Here is a 19,191-nt window from a genome sequence, read left to right as displayed (position 1 = left end):
TGTGTAGGACTAGATTGCTGTTTGATGTTGTTGTTTCCCCACTGCCAGACCACCTCATCTCACTGATTCCAGCTATTGCAATATGGAGTCTCTCCATCTCCGCCTCGAACTGTGCTAATCTAGATGATTCTCTCAGAGTTTTAACATTCCATTGTCCAATTTGTGTCCGTTTTGATATGCCTATGGTAATTCTCTCGTATTTGTTTCGGTAATCGGTTTAGGTTTTTCGACCGATCTGGTGATTGGCCAGATGCGACTTATCCCAGTGGTGGCGCTGCCACCTAACGTCATCGGGGAGTGGCGTCTACGGTGATGGTGCTAGTCGTAGAAAAGCGAACAGTCTGGTAACGCGCGTCAGGCCCTGCTGGGTGTTTTGCACAGGGTGCACTTGGTAACTATGTTGGGGGTCCGTTTTACTCCATATAGCGTGGAGAGGGGGTGAAGCGGTTGGGCAAGAGTAAGCTGCCGAAGATTGTTGCATTAGGCATAATGGATGGAAGAATACTTTCTAAAAACTAGTAAAAGTATCTTTTTGAGAGGAAAGTTTGAGTGGCCATGCTCTCGTCATGGGTGGGGTTTGAACCCACGACCTCGTGTTTGACAGGTAGTTGCGCTATCCACTATATATACTTTATATGGTCGGAAACGCTTCCTTCTGCCTCTTACATACTTTTCAACGAATATAGTATACCCTTTGACTCTACGAGTAACGGGAACAACAAAAAGGGTTTTAATATTAAAACTAAACCAAAGCAAAAATGTCTTTACTGTGGTAAATTTAGACATTCGAAAAAGGATTGCTACAGTTTTAAAAGAATTGCAGGTATTCAAAATACAGACAACGATATAAATAAACAGGCACAAGTTGCTATAACATCACAGTCAGGGTATGGTTTTGCATTCATGATTATGCAGAAAATTTGCAAATAGCATGAGGGAGATATTTCATATATCTTAGACTCAGGTGCATCAGATCACATTATTAAAGATAAAGATTTGTTTGCTGACTATGTTGATCTGCGTATGCCTGTAGAGATTTCTATAGCCAAGCGTGGGAAATGTATTCAAGCTACATCTCAAGGAATAGTACGACTCATCAGCCATGGCAAAAAAATCACGCAGGAAGATGTACTATTCAGCCAAGACATTCCTCATAATCTTTTATCAGTCAGAAAGATGCCGGGATGACTATCGAGCTTAATCCAAATGGTGTAAAGGTCACCAAAAATGAAAAATTTGGTTCTTAAGGGCCAAAGTTACTCACTCACATGTAACAATTGTTAAAATCGAAATGAACCACAAATCGTATATTTCAAACAATTTAAGTAGTGCAGAGTATAACTTGTGGCATTCAAGATAAGGACAAGTATTGGCAAGCTTTTAGATATTAAAGGCAACCATTTGTTTGAGGGTACACAAATAGCGAAGCCCATTTCAACTTAAAAGTAGACAATCTATATATATGTAGATAATGGTAGAGAATACCTATCTAATGAGATGCGTAAATATTGCGTAGCAAAAGGCATCAGCTATCATTTGACGATTCCTTACACTTCACAATTGAATGGTGTATCCGAACTCATGATTAAAACGATAAAAGAAAGGCTCGTTCTATGATAAGTGGGGCTAAGTTAAGTAAAAGGTTTTAAGGTGAGGCTATTTTAAAAGCTACTCAATTATTTAGCAGATGCCCAAATAATGCGTTACAGAACCAAATCGTTGAGCAATCCAGCTTGATAGAGTGGAACAGGTTGAAGACTCTTAAATTTGTTTTTCTATCCATGGGAGAAGAAAATGAAAAACAAATTTTTTCCGTGTGAGTCTGGTAATGGAAAATCTGATAGTTCACAATCAGATATACAGCCTAGTGAAAAATCCACATATGCTTAGAATGCCGATACAGTCGTCCACACTGGTGATGACAACTGGTGGTGATAAAATTCAGATGTTAAATTAGAAAATGAAGACATCAGACAAAGTGAAGGGTAAAAGATATACTAAAAATTTCCTTTAGATATTTAAAGAAATGTTTATTTAATCCTCAAAATGCTTTAATGATTTTCCAGCTTGCTTTGAAGAAATTAAACATAAAGATGATAATAATTACTGGGAAGATGCAATTCAGGATGAATTGGAATCTCACCTTCAAAATGAGACATGGTTATTAGTTAAAATGCCAGAAGACAAAAACATAGTTGACTGCAAGTAGGTGTCCTAAAGAAAGATATTTATATGACAGTTCCACAAGGGTTAATTGTTGGCAAAAACACAGTCTGCAAATTAAATAAATCTATCTATGGCCTTAAACAAGCAGCCACATGTTGGTTTGGAGTTTTTGAGGAGGTGCTTAAAGAAATTGCTTTTATAGATCTAGGCGTTGATCGTTGCATATATGACGGATCCTGGGTACGGTTTTCTTTCACTTCTTCTGCGTCCATCTTGTTTAGCACAGCAAGTCGCCGCGTGTTCTCCTTTCGAGCGTTCTCACCAGACTATCCATGAGCGTCGCTCTCTCTCAAAGCTTTTCTTCGATTTCGCAACTTCTCAAGTATTTCATCATCCTTTTTACGTTACCACAACTCTACAACGCTACAACAACAGGCGCCATGCTCATTTGAGTATACCTTCAAATGATGGTATCTCAATAACGGAACGCTCTTTTTGATAGATGTACCCAGTTCCTTATTCTTAACATGTTCTAATAATAACAATTTCGGTTATTTTCAAGTAATAATACTTCAGAAAACTTAATCTCCGACACGGCCTTCCTGACACACACACGTCCTCGTGTGTTTTGTCGCATTACATAGTTCCTTTCATATAACATAATGTTTTCTTTCTTCATTCGTTTTACTTAACTTTTAACTCAACATAATAATTTCTTTAATTTGTATTCAACTTTATAAAAACAACATATCGGCATCCCTTGCCTTGCTCAAGCTCTTAATTCACATTTTCTAATTTTACAATACTTCTTTTGTTCAAACAGTAACGCATCTTTTGCCACCATTCTCTCTTTTTATCCATTACTATACCATTACTCTCTTTCTCTTTCTCTAACTCTCTATCAATTCACTCTCTCTTAGGCTCTTGCTGCACTCCTTGCAACGCATCAGCATGCGTCATGGTCCCTCTGGATCCACATAGCTCCCGCCACATATTCACTGCGCAGATAACTATATGGTGTAGTTTTAGCCTAGTGAATGATTTAACCATTCTGCATCAACTTTTTTTTCTGCTATTAATGGCATCATACACATTGGTCTATCTTCTTTGCCAATCAATAGTTCCAAAGGACTAATTTTTGTGACTTGATTAGCCGTGTAATTCATAGCCGATAGAACTTCCTTTAACGATTCCTGCCATGATCTCTTACTCGTCTCTACAGCTGTTAGCATAGCCTTCAGAGTGCTCATTACGCGCTCGACCTGGCCGTTTGCGCGACTAGCTCCCGTTGCAATCCACTTAGCAACTTTCAATGCCTCAATGCAGCTGTTAGTGTCAAGGCTTAATGCGTGATGCAAATGAACATATTTAGTGAAAGCGTCTATTTGAACTATCACATATTCCTTGATGTCGTTTTTACCACTTAACTTGCCACTGATGTCTATGTGCACTGTATGCCAAGGTATGGAGACTTTAGGTATGGAGTGCAATTCTATTTGGGGTTTGCCCGATGTTGACTTGGACAATTTGCATGTAATGCAATTTTCTACAAACTTTCGCACATATTTGGACATATTTTAAAACCAATAATGGGTGTTTACCTTATCCAAGGTCTTTTGCCATCCCAAGTGCATAATAGCTTCATGGACATGGTTTATTATGGACCACCTAAATGTTCGCGGTATTACTCGGAGGCATTTCGGCCATTTCTCTGTATCTTTCTATGCAACATGCCCGATCTTAGTTCGTACGTCTTTGCTAGATCGTGTTGCAATCCGTTATTTTGCAGATTTGTTACTAGTTCAGAAATTTCTTCATCCCTGTGCTGTTACACGTGCTTCAGTTACCTTGGTGACATCAAAGCGTTTAGCATGTGGTAGAGGGTTCCTAGACAGAAAGTCTACATGTGATATACTTTGTCCTTTTCTATACTCAATTTCAAACTCATACGATTGTAAATATGCCCACCAGCGATCAACTCTTGGTGACAAATCTACCTTATGGCGCGTAGCTTTCAGCGAATTGCCGTCTGTATAAATCACAAATGGGCGGCCACGTAGATACCGGCGGAAATGTTTTTCTGCATTGTATACAGCTAGTATTTCTAACTCATAAGAGTGGTACCTAGACTCTATACCTGTAGTGCTCTTACTATAATACTCTTTGAGTCTCGGCCTATCACAAATTTTGTGCATCAATATGGCACAAAAGCCATCTGCGCTAGCATCAGTGTACAGTTCAACCGGGTACTTGGGGTCATAAATGATTAAAACAGAGTCGATATTATTTCTTGACGCACCTGCTCGTGTCTGTCATGCCATTCATATTGGCTATTTTTCGACGTAAGTAATTATGGCTTCATTAGCTTGAAAAACGTGGGACAAATTGTCGGAAATATGACTATAAGCCAATGAACTGTCTCAGTTGTGTAACTGTTTGTGGTGGCGGCAATGCAGCCAATGCTTGAATTTTGTGTGGACTTGGCCTTATTTCGCCATTCTCAATTTTGTAGCCTTGGGACTCAACGCTCGTCTTCAGAAATGAGCACTTGCTCATGTTAAACGAAAATCCCGCACTCGATAACTTTTGCAGCACGTCTTTTAATCTAACAAAACACTCCTCCTTTGTGCCAGCTACGATCAGAATATCATCTATACAGACTACAGCATATAAGTATGCCACCTCACCTAAGGTTTTTAATATGGCTCGCCGAAACACCGATGAGGTGTTCTTTAAGCCAAAGGGCATGTCTACGAACTCATACTGTCCTTCTGTTGTGACGAAGTTCTATGTGCGTTCTATCGATTCTGGCTTTATTGGTACGATATCTGGTAGAAACCGCTCGCCATATCGAAGCTTGTAAAATACTTGCTTCCACACACTCGATCAATTTGGTCTGATATCAAGGGCAAAGGATACTTGTCGGAGATCGTTAGTTCGCGGTAATCAATGCACAAACGATCACTGCCATCCTTTTTCTTTACCAACAACATTGGGCTCGCAAAAGGGGAGCAACTTGGGCGTATAACATTTGTAGCTAAAAGTTCCTAAATTTTACTTTTCACCAACAACTTGTTACGGCCTGCTGATTTTGATGGGGCAAGGCAGGCTAGCCAGTCATCAACAGGGCGGATTCTTCCCCTGTGCCCACAGGTCGCACCATAAATTCCACTCGGCATGGAATCCACAAAAACAACAAAGAAACATCAACAGAAACTACAGGTAAAGGACTAATACCGGACGACACGACGCAGATTTGGGTCTTCGATGGAAAGGACCCTGACGCACCCATCCCTACCAAGGATCCGTCTATTTCCCATTTGAGGATCTCCCTGGCATGTGGTTCATCGGCTTCCTCCAGGTTATCGGCTCATCCGTTCATCTTTCCCCCCCCCTAATTAATACACTCTAGCAATTCATCGTTATAATTTTTACTTATTTAAATATTCAATTATACTAAATCACATTTTTCAAATTTTCCAAAATTTTAGGCTTCCATCGCCCTGGGCCAAAGCAAATACGATACAAAAAAAAAAAAGGACGACGAAAGAGCGGGAGAGGACAACAAAGACGCGAAACTACTGCACGGGTATTGACATATAAATATATATAAATTAATAAAATTAATAAACCCTCATTTCACTTCAGAATTCCTGCCTACATGGAGCTCCAAGGAGGATCAGGGGCTGAGACGGGTCAGGTGGTTATTTATGAAAGGTCCATACCCCTACACAGGATCGGCCTGGTCTTCTCGGAGGTCGTATCTCAAGATTTAGATTTAATTTGGCTTGGACTCAGCGCGATTTAATTATACATAAATTATTGGTTATTTATATCATATTTATAATTTTTTTATCATCGTTTACGTGTTTTAGGTTTTTTTGTCTGTCAAACAAATATTTGTGTGTTTGTTTAGGGCATGCTAAACGCCACTAAAATAAATAAATAAATAATTACACACGGACCAATATTTTACATAATTTTAACACGGGCACATAAATAAGTTAAATAAATAAATAAATAACGATTAATAAATAAATGGAAATAAATACATAGATGCGAATAAATAAGCCGGATTAAATAAATAAATAAATAATTATAAATAAATAATTATTCTAATTTTTTTTTTTTTTTTGGCCGAGCTTCTCCCGGGGGTTTGGCTTGGTTCTCGGCGGGATTTTAGGTTGGAATCCACCACGGGTTCCAGAAAAGGTCTCCCCGGGTCCAAACTGTGGATATCCCGGGGTCAAGAAAATGCCTGTATACCCTCTGCAACCCAGATATATAAATATAATGTCTATGCCCTCTCGGAACGGACTCACATTTATTTTTCACTTCCGGCTGCCGGGTCTTCCTGTGCTGCTCCCGTCCTGCTCCCGTCGATCTCCGGATCGGGTTAAATTATCTGAATTTCCCTATACCAACAATAAAAAAACATCACTAAACGTTTCCTCGGAGCTTTCACCTCCGGTAGACCGACCGCACTCACACGTTTATGTGTGCCACCGATTTTAAAATACGGCCGTTAGATTAGTTAGTTCGCGGCAGCGGGTCGTCCGATTCCCAAATTTCCTCTGGCCCACATGGCGGTCACCTCGCCCTATTTATGGGCTCGGCTCTGCCGGTTCCCTTTCCTATTCTTTTGCTTCCTCCTTTCCCTTCACATAGGTCGAGAACCGACTTCAAGGCCAATGCCAGTGCTCATTTCCCGTCTTAGTGTGGGTGGATGCACTTCGTCGGTGTTCTCCTCTCTCCACATACCATCCACACTTCCCCTTTCTTGGGTGTGGACGGTAGGGGGCGCTCTACATACATCCCACTTTCCCCTTCTCCTCTTGGGACTGCCAACCTCGCCTTAGGTGCTCATTCCAGACGATATTTCTTTCGCCCGCGGCTATCGATCACCGTCAGAATGCAACAAACTTCTCTTCATTACTCAACCTATATGGCCGTCTCGTTACGGTTTTATTGGCAGACGGATCTATAATTCACCTGTGGTAACACGGCTACTTGGTATACCACTTATAAATTTTAAAGCATAGGGTTTCAATATTTTAGCAAGTTCAGCTTTGTCGGTCTGACTTAGTTTATCATTTCCATTTATGGAATCCATATAATTCATATTGGCAATGCTAGTCAGTGTATTACCGGTATTAATTTTATATAAAACAAACTCGCTGGCACTTATTGTCACACCAAAACCTTGACCTAGAATTACACGGCCAATCAACACATCGTACTTGAAATATTTGTCCATAACTACATGGAAAAGGATTTCTAAGGAAAAGTTACTAATATTTACGGTAGCTAGAAATTGCATTGTACTTGTCACGAGCCTTCACCTATACCACTTATAAGTACAGCATTATCAATTCTCTTTCCCATGAACTCTTCTGCTAATTTTTCTTTTAATAGGGAAACCTCAGCCCCCGAGTCAAACAAGTAAGGAACGGGCTCACCCAATTTATACAAATTACCCCTTGGATTGACAACGGCGTAAATATCCACTCGTCTCTCAGCTTGGGTTGACAATGTTGTTCATCTTGTTGCAATATGTCCCAGCTGTCCACACTTGTAGCACTTTATGGTTGACAAGTCCCTCTTTGTAGTAGAGTTGCTGTGTGCAGAGTTGCTGTGTGTAGAGATGCTTTTCACCATCTTCGCCTTTTCAGCCATTCTGATCCTGATCTGCGATCTTGTGGCCAGGTTTGTCACAATGGTGACACTTCATGCACGATGATTATTTCTGCCTCTTACGTTCTTGAATACTAGCATCATCTGGCGACATTCGGTCATTGCGCTTACACAAAGCAAAGGCACGCAGTTGTTGTTCCAATTCGCTTTGTGTCTGGATGTTTGTTGTGAATATCATACGCTGCAATCGGTGGTCTATTTCAGCAACATGTGCCAGCACGACCGATACCGCAATTTCTTCATTGTTCATTTCTTTCCACCTCGATAGTAATGCCGTTACTTGTCTGCTGGCATACACAAACACACACATTCGCTCTAGGGCCACAGTGAAACATGTTGTAACGAACCGATTTTGTTTGTCTGCTCGTTACGGAATACGTGCGGCTAGCTCAGCGACAAATGCAAAAAGGTGGATCCCACGGTCAATCAATCTGTGGTGGGAGAGCTTATGTGGCTAGCTCTGACAACAAGACCGGACATACTGCATTCGGTGTCCAAATTGGCTCAACGGAACCAAAATCCGCATGCTGAGCACATGGCTGGCATAAAGCACATCCTAAGGTATTATAATGTTCGCAAGGATCCCAAAGAAGGTTCAGTATTTTTAGAGTCAGAGCGTCTGCTCAGTTAGAGTTACTTTATTCGAATGTTTCTTGAACTTGGGCTGAGCTGACCCGTATATATAGTACTTATTATTATATACATATAGTTCCATATACATATACATATGTATGCAGAAGGCATGCATATGTCATGTATGGTCTGACCACTTGAGCTGCAAAGTGCATCCTCAGCATTCCCACGCTCCGCGATCGGCTTATGTATAAGCGTTAGATCATATTACTTGAACGCTGGAACACTTGTGTAATTGTTGGTGATCTGTTGGGTACTTGAACGTTATGTTTATTATGACAAAGTGTCACAATGTTTTGAAGATAAGTTGTACCCATTAATTTAGTATATTTATAGGGTAGATATGTTACACCTCCCTTTTTAAAGAAATGACGTAATACATGTAGTCATTTAGTTCTCAATATTAATATTTTTAAAAATTAATTAAAATTTTTTTTTTTTAAATGATATTGATTTTTATACCCGTTACTCGTAGAGTAAAAGGGTATACTAGATTCGTTGAAAAGTATGTAACAGGCAGAAGGAAGCGTTTCCGACCATATAAAGTATATATATTCTTGATCAGGATCAATAGCCGAGTCGATTTGGCCATGTCCGTCTGTCCGTCCGTCTGTCCGTCTGTCCGTCCGTCCGTCTGTCCGTCTGTCCGTCTGTCTGTCCGTATGAACGTCGAGATCTCAGGAACTACAAAAGCTAGAAAGTTGAGATTAAGTATACAGACTCCAGGGACATAGACGCAGCGCAAGTTTGTCAATTCATGCTGCCTCGCCCACTCTAACGCCCACAAACCGCCCAAAACTGCGACGCCCACACTTTTGAAAAATGTTTTAATATTTTTTCATTTTTGTATTGGTCTTGTAAATTTCTATCGATTTGCAAAAAAACTTTTTGCCACGCCCACTCTAACGCCCACAAACCGCCCAAAACTATCACGCCCACACTTTTGAAAAATGTTTTAATATTTCTTCATTTTTGTATTGGTCTTGAAAATTTCTATCGATTTGCAAAAAAACTTTTTGCCACGCCCACTCTAACGCCCACAAACCGCCCAAAGCTGCCACGCCCACACTTTTGAAAAATGTTTTGATATTTTTTCATTTTTGTATTAGTCTTGTAAATTTCTATCTATTTGCCAAAAAACTTTTGGCCACGCCCACTCTAACTCCCACAAACCGCCAAAAACTGTCCTTCGCACTTACACTAGCTGAGTAACGGGTATCAGATAGTCGGGAAACTCGACTATAGCGTTCTCTCTTGTTCTTATTAGCAATGTTTTGTCTCAAATCATTTTTGTGTAATGACAGAATAAATAAAAAAAATTTATGTTGAAATACGTTATTTTTTGTTTGTTTTATGTATGTTTAACTTTCTTAGAAAGAAAAATAATTTTTTTTTTGTTTTGCTTTTTTTTCTTGTGGTTGATTAGACCTTTTCTTAAGTGAAATGAAACGTTTCATTGATTATATATTTTAAGTCTATCCTTATGTACTTTTTGTTTCTTTTGCTTTGTATCTCTAATTACTATGTTATCTCTCTCTTCTATGGTTTCTACAGTATAAGGACCTAACTATACTGGATGTAACTCATGACCCGTTTCGTTCCTTAGTATAACTTTAACTCCTATCTTTAATTGAAAATCTGAAGTTTTCTTATCATAAAGTTGTTTTCTATAAGACTTCGCTTTTTCTAACATAAGTCTAGCTCTTTTATATGCAATTTCTAATCTAAATTTTATTTCCTTAGAGTATCTATTCTATCTGTTTTATTAAAATTTGCGAACTGCCTTGGTAATCTTCCAAAGACTAGTTCATATGGACAGTAATCATGCATGACTGATGGTGTTGTGTTGAAACAATATGTAAAATATTGTATCCAAAAGTCCCAATCAGTTTTATCTGCAGAGATGTATGAACGAATGTATTCATTGAATGTTCTATGACTTCGTTCTATTGTCCCTAAAGTTTGGTGATGATAGGTAGATAATAGGTTTTCTATCTTCATGTATTTGCACATATCTAAAATTACTTTATTATAGTATAAAATTTTCGAATATAGCTCTTGCGACAGTATTTGCGCTTTTGTTTGCAACCGGTATGGTTACTAGATACTTCGTTAAATCACATATAAGTGTGACGATGTATTCGTTGCCATATTCTGATTTCGGTAGTGGACCTACTGTGTCCACTATCACTATATTAAAAGCATTTGTTGGGCTTTCTGTGTGAGTCATTGGGGTCTTTGTATGTGTCGTTGTTTTCGACATTTGGCATTTATGACAACTACGTATGTACTCTTTTATATGACGAGTCATATTTTCCCAATAATAGTGTCTTTTTATTTTCGCTAGCGTTCTTGTAATGCCTGCAAGACCTCCTTGAATTGGATCGTCATGATATGTAGACAGTATTGATTGTATCTCTTATTCAGTTTTTATAATGGTCACCGGCTGGAGTAGCGCTACTCTTAATGATTTTAATTTTATATTGCCCGTATTTTTGAAATTACCTATTGAAATGGTTTCAAAGATTTTTTCACTCGGTGCCAATTTGAGTTGGCTGATTTTTAGTATACCGGCTTGCATTTCAAGCCTTTGGAAGAACTGACCTAAATCAAAAATTCCATTGGTATATAAATCGTCAATTCATCAATTCTTGCAATAACTTTATTTCCTCGTTTTAGTAAACAAATAGATTCAGTTATTCGCAAGGTCACTACTTTTCGTACTTCATCATTATCATTCTTTTTACATATTCTAGTTATGTGCCGTGAATAGTCGGCGAAGATCCTTATAAATCGACGATAAAAGTTGCAGAACGCTACAAATCGTCTTGCGCTGTTCGCATCATGAGGGACAGGATAATTTTTGATGACGTCATATTTCTTGTCATTTGGCAATACTTCTTTGTCTGTGCATTTGTGACCTAGGAATGTCACTTCGTGCATGAAAAATTAACATTTTTCTGGATGCAACTTTAGGTTATATTTCTTACATACATTAAAAACGTCAGTTAAGTTTTTAATCATGTGTTTTTCTGAACTTCCTATCACCATTACGTCATCCATATAAAGGAATGCCTGAGAGGGTTCTAAACCCGAGAATGATATAGTCATCATCCTCTGAAATGAATTATGTGCTATTTTAAGACCAAATGGTAATCGCGTGAAGCGATATGAGCCATTGCTCGTTGAAAAAGATGTTATATTCCTTGAGTTTTCCTCAAGTTCTATTTGGTGGAAACCTGACATCAAGTCAATGCATGAAAAGTATTTAGCTCGACCTAGTTGATCTAAAATGTCATCAATTCTAGGGAGTGGAAATTTGTCAGAAAGTAGTTTTTTATTTATTTGACGATAGTCAATTACTAATCGCCATTTCTTTTCTTGTAAATTTGGTAATGATTTTTTCGGAACTAACAAGAGTGGGCTGTTATACTCGGATACAGACGGTTCGACGATTTTGTCGCTAATTAATTTTCCTACTTGTTTTTGAATTTCTTCAATATGGCTATGCGGGCTTCTGTAGTTTTTTATATAAATGGGTTCATCATCTTTAAGTCTTAATGTTTGTTTATTAAAGTTGTTTGTTGATATTGGTTCGGTTTCCAGTCCGAACACATCACTATACTGTGTGCATAATTCAGTTAATTGATTTTTTCAATTGGTCTGGAAAATTTTTCTTTAGTTTTGGAAGTACTTGTTCGCTTCTATTTTTAGTGTTGGTATTATGAATGTCATAATCTTTTAAATTTTCATATTGGATTTTGTTTACTTTGACCAATTGATCGAAATTAGTTGTATTTAGAAGTCGAATGTATAAATGTTTGGATGCTGCTATTGTATTTGCAACATAAATCCCATTGTGTATTTACTGATTAGGAACAAATATGTAATCATTTACAGCATTAATGTCTATTTTCCGAATAACTTGTGATCTGGCTGGCAGAAGAACTGTATTGTTGCCAGCGCTATATGTTATCGGAACATAAATTGGATAATTTAAATTTTGGGGTCTAATTATAAACCAGTCTTCACTTAGTTTGAAATCTAGTTGACAATTGAATTTCTTAATAAAATCAATGCCTATTATTCCATCACATGGTATTGCAAAATTTGGGTCTACCAAGTGAAATTCATGTGAAATAATATATTTGGTTGATTGGAGTTCTATTGAGGTTGTTCCTCGAGACTTTATCACACCTTGGCCTATGCCTTCGATGTTTATTATTTTTTCTGTTTGAATTTGGAAGTTATCAGAATTTACCTTCAGAAATGAGATATCTGCACAAGTATCAATTAGAAATGTAAGTTTATTTTCAGTTGAATGATTATGGAAAGTTACGAATATATTAAGACTATAATTGATGGAATGAACTTTAACATTTATTGGTTGATTCCTAAAGGGTTCTGTGAGTTTTTCGACGTATTTTGCGTGATTCTCACATTACTATTATTATTATTATTACCCTGGTAGTAGTTTCCGTGGCCTTTCCCTTGGTTTTGGCCTCTTCTACCTCCACGGTTATTAAAGTTATTATTGTTGTTGTTATTGCTGCCTCGGTTGTGATTGTTGTGGTAGTTATTTCTTCCACGATTATAGCCTTGGCCTGACGCTGTCTGCATCCGCGTTCTCGTCCTCCTTCTCCTCTTGACCCTGCTGTTTCAGGTCGGTGACGTGTACCGAGCGTTCCTTTTTACTCCTCAGATGGCGAATCTTACATATCACTGGCGATATGAAATCCACAATTTGGTACGGCCCATCGAACCTCGGAGCTAGTTTGGCCGCAAATCCTTCAGCCGCCATTGACAGGGAGCACCTTGGCCCACACCATTTTACCAATCCTCGGCTTCCACTGCCTTCTCCGCAGGTTGTAATGCCTTGCTTGGTCTTGGGACACCCTCTCTAGGTTCCTCCGCACATTAGTAATGCTCTTTTCTCCGTGGAGAAACGAACAGGTAGATTTGATTCAAAGAAACAGCTAGAAATTTTATAAGGAGAATGAGGAGGCTATTAAAGCCTACTTTGAAAAGTATAATGCCATAGATAGTTTAGAAGACGCGCTTAGAAGGGCTACGGAAGCAGATAATATAGAAGAAAATTAAGAAGAGGAGGTGGTCTTTTCAAATTAATGTTTTAAACTTGAACCACAATTTGTTAGATGTTGATCCTGATAGCAATATCCGGGTAATATAGCTTCCGCCACTTATATCTGCTTCAAACTTAGCCATTTTAGTTAGATCTCTACATTTGGAGCAAAAAAACTTCTTTACTCATGTCTTGCATAATGCAAGGACAAATCGATGTATAATAATAGGACGCCATCCAACTTCGGTAAAAATTTTACTGTGTGCTCCCTTATTTCTTCTTCTCCCTGCTTTCAGAATCGAAGAATCCATTCTTCATTCCATGTTCTCTCTCCCTGTAAATTAGGCTGGGTCCGCATTTAGAAGTTTAAGCCCTGATTTGTTAAATACCCTTTGTTCAAGATTTATTGATCTTAAAATTCTTATAATAGACGAAATTTCAATGTTTCAATGGTCGGTTCAACAATGTTTTCTCATTTAGACTCTCACCTAAAGCCATTATTTTCTAATGTTGAAGCTCCTTTCGGAGATATTTCGGTTATCGTGTTCGGCGATCTTAGACAATTGCGGCCCGTATGTGATCGCTAGATTTTTTAGGCTCTGTCGCATGATCCATACAGTGCTATATTTGGATCGTATCTGTGGAGTCCTTTTTGGTTTTTTGAACTCACAGAGATAATGGGTCATCGAGATGACCAACCGTTTGCAATTACATTTAATAACATGACATCCGGCCAAATTACATCTGATGATGTTAGCTTGCTTAGATCTAGAATTTTCGATGAAAGTCAAATTCCAAATGACTCAATTCACCTTTTTACAAGTAATCAGGACACAGATCGGTACAATAGGAAGAAGCTTAACTCGATACCCACTGCTCAATTTTTCTCGGAAGCTTTAGACTCAGATAAGTCCGCTCAAATAAGCTTAGAGCAAAGGAACAGATGTCAGGAACAAGCTAGGTCCCTAAAAACATCTGAGACACAAGGATATTGTACCCCGCTCACTTTATAAATCACTGCCAAATATATGATGACGGTCAAAGTAGATACATCAGATGGTCTCGTAAACGGAGCCACTGTTGTCCTTTGAAAGATAGGCTTTAGTACGTCCAACACTCTTCTTCTTTGGACACAATTTTTAGATGAAAGCATAGGAGTAAATACGCGTTCCAAGCGCAGACATTGTGAGGAGGCTTAATGGACGCCGATTTCGAAAATTATAAAAAGTTTTCAAATTAATTCTAATCAGGCAACTACAATTGACTGAAAGCAGTTTCCAGTCGATCCTGGAGAAGCAATAACTATTCATAAAATTCAAGGCGCTACGTACAGTGGTAGTTCACACAAACTCCAGCATGCAGAGAGCTGCGCTGTATATAGCCTGTAGTACATACAGCGGCAGGTCCTTTCATTATTGGACCTTTTGTCCCTCCAAGATCCGCTCAGGATTCACCCCCAGAAGCAGAGCTCCGATAATTGCGTTCCACTAAGCTACTGAATACCCATTTCGATTGTTTAATCAATAGTCCGAATCTTCATATTTTTTTCCATAATACGGAAAGTTTACACAGTCATATAAGCGAAGTTTGTTCCCATCGTCTAATGCTTAGGTCTTCCCTTTTGTGCTTCGTTGATGCATTAACATACTCAAATTAAGTATACGAAATTCCTGGCTTTACCACAGCAGTGAGATTAGATTGCCAGTCAGTAGCTAGCGGAGTCCGACCAAAAAGAGGCATTCTCGTTTTTATTCGAAACGAACTATTTGAGAATGGTAGTCTTTGCTTAAGTGGTCGTTTTTTTAAATCTTTCAAATTTAACCTCTTCAGTGTTTGAGTTTGCTATCTTTAAGTACCGATCTTTAGGGATTCTTGTATTATATAAAAGTCCGACCTATCCCTTAAAGAAGTTTGAAACTAAATTTAGGTTAGGAGATTTTAACTCCACTCCATCTCTGGCTGCTGCAATATCGGGCCACTGCGCGAACATTTGAGACCACATATAGTTACCACAGTGGTATATTAGTTAGCGTTAGGGAGGCAGAGTAGGTAATTAATTAAATATAAACTAAATAAGTATATATTTTTGATTTTTTTTTAGTTTTTTGATGTATTCATTATTAAGTTAAAAAAAAAAACAAAAACCTAGAGAAATAATAAATATTTTGAAATAAGTCTGATAATTTAATTTAATTAAAAAAAAACAAGAAAAAAATAAATAAAAACAAAAAACCTAAGAAAAATAATTATTATTTTTAAATAAGTGAGATAATTTAATTTAATAATTAATATTTAAATATTTAATTTAATAATAACAATATCTATGCCTCCGTGTGCTACAGACAATTTCCAAGGTTTGAAAACTCAAGTCGTCCCCTCAAGTAGGTCCCCAAAATTGATTTTTGTTTAAACGACCCCGTTGTAATTCAACGGCCTCCACGTGGTGTTTCCTGGGTACCGATTTCAAAATTTTAATCGGAAGCTAATTCGAGCGGCGAAAAGTTACGTACATATATGAAAACATATTTATTGTTTTTTAAATTTAGCTGCTGAGTAACGGGTATCTAATAGTCGGGGAACTCGACTATAGCGTTCTCTCTTGTTTTTACACCCGTAGAGTAAAAGGGTATACTAGATTCGTTAAAAGGTATGTAACAGGCAGAAGGAAGCGTTTCCGACCATATAAAGTATATATATTCTTGATCAGGATCAATAGCCGAGTCGATCTGGCCATGTCCGTCTGTCCGTCCGTCTGTCCGTCCGTCTGTCCGTCTGTCTGTCCGTATGAACGTCGAGATCTCAGGAACCATAAAAGCTAAGATGTTGAGATTAGGCATACAGACTCCAGAGACATAGACGCAGCGCAAGTTTGTGGATTCTTGTTGCCACTCTTATGCCCACAAACCGCCCAAAATTGCCACGCCTACACTTTTGAAAAATAATTTAAAATTTTTTATTTTTGTATTGGTTTTGTAAATTTCTATCGATTGCCACGCCCATTTCAACGCCCACAAACCGCCCAAAGCTGCCACGCCCACACTTTTGAAAAATGTTTTGATATTTTTTCATTTTTGTATTAGTTTTGTAAATTTCTATCGATTTGCCAAAAAACTTTTTGCCGCGCCGACTCTAACGCCCACAAACCGTCAAAAACTGTCAGTGTTGAAGAGGCTCCTTCACACTTTCACTAGCTGAGTAACGGGTATCAGATAGTCGGGGAACTCGACTATAGCGTTCTCTCTTGTTATTAAATCCAATAATGAAAGGAGTAGAGCCTTTGGATTATTACTAGGTTGGATATTGGGCTTCGAAATTGAAGTTGGCAATTGATAGTGTACTTAGTACTGAACTGACTCATAAAGACATGTTTGCATTTATATAGGCAGATTGGGAAAGCTAAAGAGCAAGATTAAGATCATTGAGCTATAAACATCTTTTCTCCCGTGACGAGAGGAGCTCCCGAAAATAGGAGTATTTGGAGAATCCTGAGACGATTGCGTAAGCGGAAGTTTTTGTTATTTTACTTGGCTTGTTAAGTGAACGAATGTTAAGAAAGACGTAGGCTCGTCACAAAGTCTAAATGCATTCTTTAGTTCTTAATGTATACATTTCAAAACGCCTAATCTTTCGGAAAATTTTATTTTGATTTAAATTTTACTCCAAATTCTACCGTTATTTCAGAAAATGTTGAAATTTGTCGTTCGCAATTTCAGCAGCGTAACGGGTAACGGGTATCTGCTAGTCGGAAAACTCGACTATAGCATTTTCTTTTGTTATATTAACAAATCAAATGCATTATTAAATTACTTACCGCATCTTCCGTTAAATCAGATGGCATGCTAGAGGTGTATGTCATCTTTGTTTCGTTAAATAGACAAAGGTCAGAGACTTTAAGGGAGCTTTTACAAATATTTTTTGACGGAAATGTTAAGAGTGCACTCTAGGTAAAAAATAAAAATCATATATATAGATTTCTGCTTTATTTAACATACCGGATTATAAGTAATGGACCTAACGGAGAAAGGTGTAATATTAGAGGTGCTTGACTGCCTTTGGCAAGATCTGAAACATTACATGTGCAAAAATATAATGAATGTTGTAATATCAATATTTAAAACTACCAGTCATTTACTATACATAGAAAATTATTTCTTACCCAGCCCTTCATATGGATACGCATTAATAAATAAAAATGAAGAATTTAATTCATCAACAAATTTCTTCGATATATATAAGATATGAACCCTCTTCAATCCTCAAGTGCCTTTCCCCCTCCCCTATCGATCGTCATTCTCACACACGCTCTCCCCATTGAGCCTCATTTAATTGCACTCCCATAACGCTGACTTCGCCCCCCGCCTTGCCCATTAACCAGACAATATATACGTCGGCTGCGTCGGCTACAATGTGCAGCGTCGGCAGACGACACTTTGTTGCTACGGGCGGCAGAACCGCCCGTAGTTGGATAAGCGACCGCCGACTTGGCATGGCTCGAATTACGGCCGCTTGGTAATCTTCTAAGGACTAGTTCATATGGACAGTAATCATGCATGACTGATGGTGTTGTGTTGAAACAATATGTAAAATATTGTATCCAAAAGTCCCAATCAGTTTTGTCTGCAGAGATGTATGAACGAATGTATTCATTGAATGTTCTATGACTTCGTTCTATTGTCCCTAAAGTTTGGTGATGATAGGTAGATAATAGGTTTTCTATCTTCATGTATTTGCACATATCTAAAATTACTTTATTATAGTATAAAATTTTCGAATATAGCTCTTGCGACAGTATTTGCGCTTTTGTTTGCAACCGGTATGGTTACTAGATACTTCGTTAAATCACATATAAGTGTGACGATGTATTCGTTGCCATATTCTGATTTCGGTAGTGGACCTACTGTGTCCACTATCACTATATTAAAAGCATTTGTTGGGCTTTCTGTGTGAGTCATTGGGGTCTTTGTATGTGTCGTTGTTTTCGACATTCGGCATTTATGACATCTACGTATGTACTCTTTTATATGACGAGTCATATTTTCCCAATAATAGTGTCTTTTTATTTTCGCTAGCGTTCTTGTAATGCCTGCAAGACCTCCTTGAATTGGATCGTCATGATATGTAGACAGTATTGATTGTATCTCTTTTTCAGTTTTTATAATGGTCACCGGCTGGAGTAGCGCTACTCTTAATGATTTTAATTTTATATTGCCCGTATTTTTGAAATTACCTATTGAAATGGTTTCAAAGATTTTTTCACCCGGTGCCAATTTGAGTTGGCTGATTTTTAGTATACCGGCTTGCATTTCAAGCCTTTGGAAGAACTGACCTAAATCAAAAATTCCATTGGTATATAAATCGTCAACATCAATTCTTGCAATAACTTTATTTCCTCGTTTTAGTAAACAAATAGATTCAGTTATTCGCAAGGTCACTACTTTTCGTACTTCATCATTTGTTATGACTTCGTGTACGTTGGGCTTAGATACATTTTGGATACTTTGCCTAGGCAATAGTTCCTTATTTGTTACTGTACAGTTTTTATCTTGTCTACTTTGTTGCCTGGTAGTGACTTTAAGGACTTTATGTTGCATGTCTTTGAGTTCTGTTATATTTGC

At 38.0% G+C, this 19,191-nt stretch overlaps 1 protein-coding gene across 5 annotated transcripts in view; it reads right to left on the bottom strand.

Moving 5' to 3' along the window:
• The window catches only part of LOC26535118, a 117,600-nt gene that overhangs the window by 11,515 nt on the left and 86,894 nt on the right, over nt 1–19,191 (bottom strand). For 2 of the 5 annotated variants that reach the window (XM_039371593.2, XM_039371596.2), the window contains exons 7-8: nt 17,569–17,638; nt 17,388–17,516 (exon numbers count right to left, since the gene is read on the bottom strand). The exons of the other annotated variants lie outside the window; for them this stretch is intronic. The gene's annotated coding sequence lies outside the window, so the exon portion shown is untranslated. The remainder of the gene's footprint in view (nt 1–17,387; nt 17,517–17,568; nt 17,639–19,191) is intronic. 5 annotated transcript variants of the gene reach the window in all.

This window comes from Drosophila yakuba, chromosome 2L (assembly GCF_016746365.2).
Source record: "Drosophila yakuba strain Tai18E2 chromosome 2L, Prin_Dyak_Tai18E2_2.1, whole genome shotgun sequence".
Classification (NCBI taxonomy): Eukaryota; Metazoa; Arthropoda; class Insecta; order Diptera; family Drosophilidae; genus Drosophila; species Drosophila yakuba.
Note: the sequence above shows the minus strand (reverse complement) of the source record. Positions and strands in the feature narration are given on the sequence as shown.